Source organism: Sapajus apella, unplaced genomic scaffold, assembly GCF_009761245.1.
Source record: "Sapajus apella isolate SASKATOON/1434 unplaced genomic scaffold, GSC_monkey_1.0 scaffold1, whole genome shotgun sequence".
NCBI lineage: Eukaryota > Metazoa > Chordata > Mammalia > Primates > Cebidae > Sapajus > Sapajus apella.
Window position 1 is genome coordinate 40,835,774 of NW_022436941.1, and position 8,947 is coordinate 40,844,720.

Sequence of the window (8,947 nt, forward strand, 5' to 3'; positions counted from 1 at the left end):
TTTTTTTTTTTTTTTGACATGGAGTCTCCCTCTGTTGCCAGGCTGGAGTGCAATGGCGATCTCCATTCATGGCAACCTCCACCTCCCCAGTTCAAGCGATTCTCCTGCCTCAGCCTCCTGAGTAGCTGGGACTACAGGCACCTGCCACCACATCCAGCTAATTTTTGTATTTTTAGTAGAGAGGAGTTTCACCATGTTGTCCAGGATATTCTTGATCTCCTGACTTGGTGATGTGCCTGCCTCAGCCTCCCAAAGTGCTGGGCATACAGGTGTGACCCACTGCGTCCAGCCTAGAATGCTTTTTCTCCACAAGTATACATGGCTGACTTCAATCATTATGCGAGATTCATCTTAAAGTTCAACTTCTTAGAGAGGTCTTCCAGGCTGTGATCCCGGTTACTAGCAACCACAGTTATCTACTTTTATAACATTCTCTAATTTTTGAAAATTTGTACTACAATTTTAACATTATCACTCTGTGATTTTCCCTCACTTCATGTTGAAATCCAACCTCTAATTTATCATAAGAGAAAAATGATTATATCACAATCACATTTTTCTAACACAGATTATTGCACTAAGCAGGAATCCAAAACGTTTTTGCCACTTACTTATATATGGGAGAAATATAAACTGAAAAATTAAAATGTTTATTTACATGATTCAAGACTGAAATAATCAGTGTAATAATAAAACAAGGAAACAAATTTATGCAAACAGCCCCAAAGCCCTCTTTTATGAAAATTCAAATATTTGAATAATCTATAATTTCTTAGTACATACATTTCTCTCTCCTGTAAACATTCAAAAAATTGTTTTCAACCTTAAAATAATCATGAGGTTTTCTTTGCAAAATATGCATGTTCATGTTGTTTATGTCACTTGTCAAATATTATGTTCATTGTCAAATATTATGCTCATTGTCTGGATTAAATAAATGTTTTATCCAAAGTTAATAACAAAATATTACCTTGAAAGAATAACATTTAATCAAATTAATGCATGCAGAATTTTGGTAATGTTAGAAAGCATCAATATATGTAGGAGTCTATATCATTTGATAAAGAATCCAGTGATCTCTTTGTCAGTCCTTAGAGAAAGCAAATACAAGAGTGGAAAACTGATTATGTTAAGTTTTGTGTGGGGGAGATGACCTTGTCTTAACATTAGTGATCTTTGGCCTTAAAAAATTATGTATTTGTAATACAGAATACAAAATAAATGTTTTAAAGCTAAGCTAGTGTTCTTTTGAAGAGTAATGTTTTAGCTTTGTGAAAATATGGTTTTTGTTTGTTTGTTTGTTTGTTTGTTTGTTTTTGAGACGGAGTTTCACTCTTGTTACCCAGGCTGGGGTGCAATGGCACGATCTCGGCTCACCACAACCTCTGTCTCCTGGGTTCAAGCAATTCTCCTGCCTCAGCCTCCCGAGCAGCTGGGACTACAGGCGTGTGCCACCATGCCCAGCTAATTTTTGTATTTTTAGTAGAGACAGGGTTTTACCATGTTGACCAGGATGGTCTCAATCTCTTGACCTTGTGATCCACCTGTCTCGGCCTTCCGAAAATATGTTATTATGATGAGTTTCTGATCACCTAATAGTATGATTCTTCATTTCATGAAGTCCTTGAATCAAATTGTCTTCTAAATATAATAGTGACTCACAAATTACCTCTGACAAACTGAAAAAGTATATACCAAAATAATTAAAAGGAAAGACCTGCCAGATAATAAGGAGAAGAAATTGCAATTGTTTTCTTTTAAGCTACTCAGCTGGAAGACCATCCTTTCTCTACTACTATGTTCATTGTAAATATAGTTTCCAAAAGACCATTTGTCTGTATAATCTGCACACAAAAACAAAAAAAGAAGAACCAGGAGTTACTTTATAACATAACTTATTGATGTTTTTATTCTCCTCATCTTCCCACTATCGACAATTTTGAAAATGTATTAATGATAATATAAAATGTAAGACAATAATTTTCTGTACTATTTCTAAAACCACACACTTCATCATTCCTACATACATTTACTTCACAGGGTGATGAAATAAAATTTAAGGATTAGGAGATGGTGATATCCATTACAAATATTAAGAAATAGTTGAGTGTTTAATATGTGCTAAACACTGATATAGATCCTTAGGATACAGTAATATAGACAAACCTCAGAGATATTGTGAATTTGATTTCCAGACCACTGCAATAAAATGAATATCTCAATAAAGTGAGTCACATGACTTCTTGTTTTGTTTCTTGATACAAATAAAAGTTGTGTTTATACTATACTATATAATCTATTGTGTGTGCACTAGGATCATGCCTAAAAATGTTCATACTTTAATTTTAAAATTGTTACTGCTAAAAAATGCTAATGATCATCTGAGTCTTCAGCTCATTGTACATAACATTTTCTAGTGGTAATTGCCCAACCTCAATGTTGATGGCTTCTGACTAATCATGATAGTGATTGCTGAAAGGCAAGGTAGCTATGTCAATTTCTTACAACAGCACACTTTGAAGTTTTTACATTAATTGACTCCTCCCTCATCCACAGCATGTGATGCAATTTGATAGCATTTTACTCACAGGAGACCTTTCAAAATTGGAGTCAATCCTTTCTAACTGTGTCACTGCTTTATCAACTAAATTTCTGTAATAGTCTAAACTTTGATATCATTTAAACAATGTTCGCAACATCTTCACCAGGAGTGGATTCGATCTCAAACTGTTTTATTTGCTCTTCCATAAAAAGCAGCTCTTCATCCATTCAAGATTTAAAATGAGTTTGCAGCAATTCAGTCATATCTTTAGGCCCCACTTTTAATTTTGGTTCTCTTGTTATTTCCACCACATATCCTGTTACTTTCTCCAGTAGAGTATTAAAACCTAGAAGGTCATTTACGAAAGTTGAAATCAACTTCTTTCAAACTCCTGTTAATGTTGGTAGTCTGATCTCCTCCCATGAATCATTAATGTTTCTAATGGCATTTTGAATTGTAATTCCTTTCTAGAAGGATTTCAATTTACTTTGCCTATGGCAGCTATAGCCTTATGAAATGTATTTCTTAAATAGTAAGACATGAAAGTAGAAGTTACTTCTTGATCCTTGGGCTGCAGAACAGATTCTGTATTAGCAGGCAAGAAAACAACATTAATGAAATCTCCATGAGAGCTCTTGAGTGACCAAGCACATTGCCAATGAACGATAATATTTTGAAAGGAATTCTTTCTTCTCTAAACAGTAGATCTCAACTATGGACTTAAAATATTCAGTAAGCCATGCAGTAAATAGATGTGCTGTCATAAATGCTTCATTGTTCCATCTGTGGAGCATAGTTAGAATAGATTCACCTTAATTCTGAAGGGTCATATAACTTTTGGAATGTAGACAAGCATTGGCTTCAACTTAAAATTACCAGCTGCACTAGCCCCTATGAAGAGAGTCAGCCTGTACTTTGAAATTTGAAGTCAAGCATTGTCTTCTTAACTCTAGCTATAAAAGTCCTAGATGGCATGTTTTTCCCTTAGTAGGCCATTTCATTTCTAATGAAAATCTACTGCTTAGGATAGCTACCTTCAACAATTATCTAAGCTAGACTTCTGGATAACTTGCTATAGCTCCTACGTCAGCACCTGCTGCATGACCTTGCACTTTGTAGAGATGACTTTTTTCCTTGAACCTCGAAAATGAATCTTTACTAGCTTGAAACTTTTCTTCTGTAGCTTCTTCACCTCTCTCAGACTCCATGGAATTAGAGTTATGACTTTGCTCTGGTTTAGGCTTTGGCTAAAGTGAATGTCGAGACTGGTTTTATCTTCTATCCAGATAACTAAAACTCTCCATATCAGCAATGAGGCTGTTTCACTTTCATCATATTCATGTGTTTATTGGAGTAGGAGGCACTTTTAATTTCCTTCAAATACTTTTCCTTCCCATTTATAATTTGTCTGTTTGACACAAGAGGCCTAGGTTTTGGCCCATCTCAGCTTTCTAATTCCTTTCTGTACTTAATCATTTAAGTCGTTTTGATTTAAAGTGAGAGACCTGCCTCTCTTCCTTTTATTTGAACACTTATAGACCATTGCAGAATTATTAATTGACACAATTTGAATATTGTTGTGTCTCAAGGAATAGAGACATCCAAAGAGAGGGAGAGAGATGGGGAAACAACTTGGTGGTGGGGCTGTCGGAATACACAAGACATTTGGTAATTAAGTTTGCCATCTTATGTGTTGTGGTTTATGGTCCCCTAAAACAATTATAATAGTAACATCAAAAGGCTACTCATGACATCACCATAACCAATATAATAACAATGAAAAGTTTGAAATATTGGGAGAATTATCAAAATGTGACACAGAAGTACTGAGTGAGCACATGCTGTTAGAAAAATGTTACCAATAGATTTACACAGTGCAGGGGTGCCACAAACCTTGAATGTGCCACAGGTGCCAAAAACCTTTGCAGACAGTGTATGTAAAACATACACTGTCTGCAAAGCACAATAAAATGAAGCAAAATAAAATAAGATACACCTGTAAATATGGCAGACACAGGTCTTCTATTGAGGTGCTTAATTAAGGCATGAAGAAACAGATAATTAACAATTAACAGATAATTATACAAGATAATTTCCATTGAGATACTTGCTTGGAAAAAAAAGCAAGATATGACTTCAGATAGAATGACCAAGGAGGCTTCTATGAAGAGGAAACATTTGATCTACATGTGAATGACAAGAGGTCTATGCCAAGAAAATCTTGGAGAATGTCTGTACAAAGTTCATAGGAAAAGAAGGGGCTTGACAATTCAAAAAAAAAAAAAAGAAGGCTATTGTTGGAATATACTGAAGGAAATAAAATAGCTACTAGATGAAGTCAGAGAAGGAAGTAGAGGTTGTTTAATGTAGGGCCTTATGAGCAATACATGGTAGATTCTGAATTTCACTCTCAGGACAGTGGGAATCCATGGGATAGTTTTAAGTGAGAGAAGAGCAGAAATGATTCTAAATGCCAAAAAAAGAATGGATTAAAAGGAGTGGGGAATAATCTTGGAAAAAAGATATCTTAAAATATTATTGCAATAGGAAAGCTGCAAATAATATATAAAAATATATCTTAAAATATTACTGTAATAGTGGCAATGCAGATGGAGGGAAGTAGACAGTTTGGGGCCATATTTCATAGGCTGAGCATTTAGAATTTAACATTATGTTAGGTTTCTATCCTGATTTAAAATTTGCATTTTACAGAGAGTTCTAAAAGAAGACCTTATATATTGTTTGTTAATTTTTCTGATACTTTTCATTTTTATAATTTTCGGATGTTTACAATTTTATTTTTCACTAAGCATGTCAACACTTTAAGATAATATATTTCATTTCAATGTGGGTACACATTTTGATGCAGGAAAGTACATGCTGTGGAGAGAAAAATATTCTTTCTTTATTTTTTATATCATGCTATCATCTTACATTGAAATCCCTCAGACTAAGACTTATTTGATGACTGCTAATTACACATTGATATATAGTTTTTAGATCTTTATAAAGCTTCACAAACACTTATTGAATTTTAAGAAATATTCTAGAATGTGTCAAGTGGACAAAATCATGAAGCTAAGTACTACAGTTAGGAGCTGTGTGAAAAATAAATAATAAATGAAGGCTAGCTGTTTGAAAATAATTACAAATTGTATTAATGAGTACAAAACTATTAGCCACTTCAGATGTGTAGCAGACTAAGTAAGAATAGCCTGCCATCTCTGTCTGAGAAATTAATATTAAACTTCAAGAACCATCATCCTTATAGCTCGTATTGGAGATGTTCTAATGCAGGAATTAATAAATAGTGGCATATTCACATGGATGAAGTACCCCAATATTTAGGAAATATATCCCTGCTTGCAGTCTTTTCACACTGTGTAGATTATATCTCTGGAAGCAAGCCTGAATACATTACTATATTTTCAACAATTGTAACACAATTAATTGAAATCTTAAAAACTCTTAACAAGGAGGTATGGATGGTAAAATCTATAAGTAAAGAGAAAACACTATGTAACATATGTTTATATAAAGTTGCTGATTATTCTTAGTCATTAGACAGTTGGTGGACAAATTTGCAAAGATGATATTAATGGCTCTAACATAAAGTAAGGATTAGTGTTTTTATCCTTAAATTTGTTATTTTTAACATCCAAATGTATGATAATGAACTAAAACAAAAGAAAGTATCTATTATTTGTCAGGTTCTGAATAGCAGTAGGTAATTTTTCAGATATTCAAGCTGTGTGCAGGAACATTTGTGTACAGGAACCAGACATAAATGAAAGTCAGAAATCTAATTTGTTGCTTTCATTACCATATTACCAGGATATAGCAACCTGGATCATTTTAGATAATTTAAATATGTGATAGACAAGCAAATAAATCAATAAGTACAGTAGGACTTTATTTTTCAGTTATTAAAAATATTCATTAAACTTCAACTACAATATACACTTTATTTGTATTGGCAATACAAGAATGAATAAAAGATACATACTCCTGAATCTCTCAATAAATGACACACAAAAACACACACACACACACACACAAATAACAAGTACACAAATGCTATGTCCATCAATAATAACTAAAGTGAATAAAGATGAAGCAGTTATTGGTTAGGCAATACAGAATAGGTGAAGATTACCGTATTTAAATAGAGTGGTCAGGATAATCTTCTTTGATAAAGTAATATTTGAGTAGAGCCCTAAAGAAGATGAAAAAAGTAAAGTGACCAAAGAGGTTTATATGGGGCAATTTTTTGTTGTATATTTCTATTTTCTCAGTATTGTTCAATAAATATCATTTTCCAATAGAGGAAAATGGTATGATTAAAACATTTTAAAAGATACAATTAAATTTACTTCCTATTGAATACAAAATACTCACAATTCCTTAATCTACCATTTAATGTTCTCTACAATTTAAATTTAAGCTCTCTTCATAGGTTTTCTCCAATAATTCCGTTTTTGCTAAGTGAAATATTTACAAATCTCCATATAGATACATACTTCCAAACCTTTTGTTTTTTCATATCTATTTGCCTAAAATACCTTTTCATCCTTATGTAAAGTTCATATCAATTTAAAGACCTAGCTAAAATAAAACATCTAAATAGAATCATGTTTCTTCACTGCAATTAATATTTTATTTTTCCATCTTTCATACTTTGTATCATAATTATTTCTGTACTTACTGATTCATTTTTTACGCTATAACATACTTAAGAAAGATGCCATGTCTATTTCATCCTTATACTCTTTATAATACCTAGAAAGTTCTTACAGTTGCTTATTTTCAATAAAATGCTTATCATTGATTAATTTGGCAATTGTCAAATACTAGATACCTTACAAATTCTCAAAACATTAATCCCGATTTGTATACATGCTATGTTTTTCAAGTAACTTACATTTCTGAGTAAGAAATGTTCTTTTTTAATGTCAACAATAAATAAATATAAATGTCATTTAATGAAACATTGCATTTTAAAATGGTTAACCAAATTGTTATCAGAAAGTATTTTTTATAACTTACTTCTTTTAAATTTTATATTCCACTACTTCAATGATAGAGATTCTTTTCCTCTAATATATAGGGCTTATCTAAAATTAGATTTTTAGAAAAGATTTTCCAACTAAGAACAAGTTTGAAAATTTTGAAATAGACTTCTTACATGATTTTTAGACTTTCCAGGTACATTTTTAACTGTGGAGAATGACTTGCTTTTATAAATTTGTTCCTTTTTGTAAATATCACGACGATTCAATTCTTTATTTATAAATATGTGTTGCTTTATCTCAGATTATTATTCCTATATACATAAAATATATAGGAATATAAATATACCTAAATATATTCCCAAATATATAAAATATATGGGAACATAAATATACCTAAATATATTCCTATATATATAAAATATAGGAATATATTTTATTCCTATGTATACCTATAAATATTTTATTCCTATAAATATTCTTAAATATATTCCTATATATATAAAAAAGAATATATATATATAGGAATATAAATATACCTACACATTTTGTCAGAGATTATCAACATAAAAATAAACAAGTAATAAAAATGAGTACAATTTGATTTTATTTGAAAATATCTTGACTGGGATAGACGGAAAAATGGAAAATCTTCATGTAAATACTAAAAAATACATCTTAATTGGAGTTATCAAAACTGTCAAGAGAAAAGTTGATTGTAATAAAATGCATTTGACACCTTTCAGACTGAGCAGAAAAACTGGGAAGAAGGAGTAGCTGTGCATGAACCCCAGCTGGAGAACCACACTCTCTTCTCAGGAATCTTCCTGGACATTTTCATCCTTAGTTACTCTGACCCTTCACCCCTCAGAATGGAATAGTTGTGCTCACTTTGGTAGCACGTATACTAAAATTGTGAATGAAATAAAGAAAATTTTCATGGCCTCTGAATGAGGAAAACATGCAAATTCATGAAGCATTTTATATTTTTTCAACAGAGTAAAAAAAAACAGCTCACAGAATGGGAGAAAATGTTCACCAACCTTGCACCCAACCAAGGCCTACTATAAAGAGTCTTTAAGAAACTTAAACAAACAACTCAACAAGCAAAACAACAACAACAACAAAAAAAGAATACTAAAAATGGACAAAGAACATGAACAGACACATCTTAAAAGAAGACATACAAGTAGCCAATAAACATGAAAGAATGATCTAAATCACTAATTATCAGAGAAAAGCAAATCAAAGTCACAATGAGATATTATTTCATACTGTTCACAATGGCTATTACTAAAAAGACATAAAATAATGGATGCTGGTGAGGCTGCAGAGAAAAGGAATACTTATGTACTATTGGGGGGAAATGTAAATTAGTTCAGCCATTGTGGAAAGA

The 8,947-nt window shown here is 31.9% G+C and overlaps 1 non-coding gene across 1 annotated transcript; it reads left to right on the forward strand.

Annotated features, from left to right (window-relative positions):
• The first annotated feature begins 8,434 nt into the window (after positions 1 to 8,434).
• LOC116554308 lies at positions 8,435 to 8,542 on the forward strand. The gene has a single exon (XR_004270161.1). It is a non-coding gene; the product is annotated as a U6 spliceosomal RNA (small nuclear RNA).
• Positions 8,543 to 8,947: the final 405 nt, after the last annotated feature.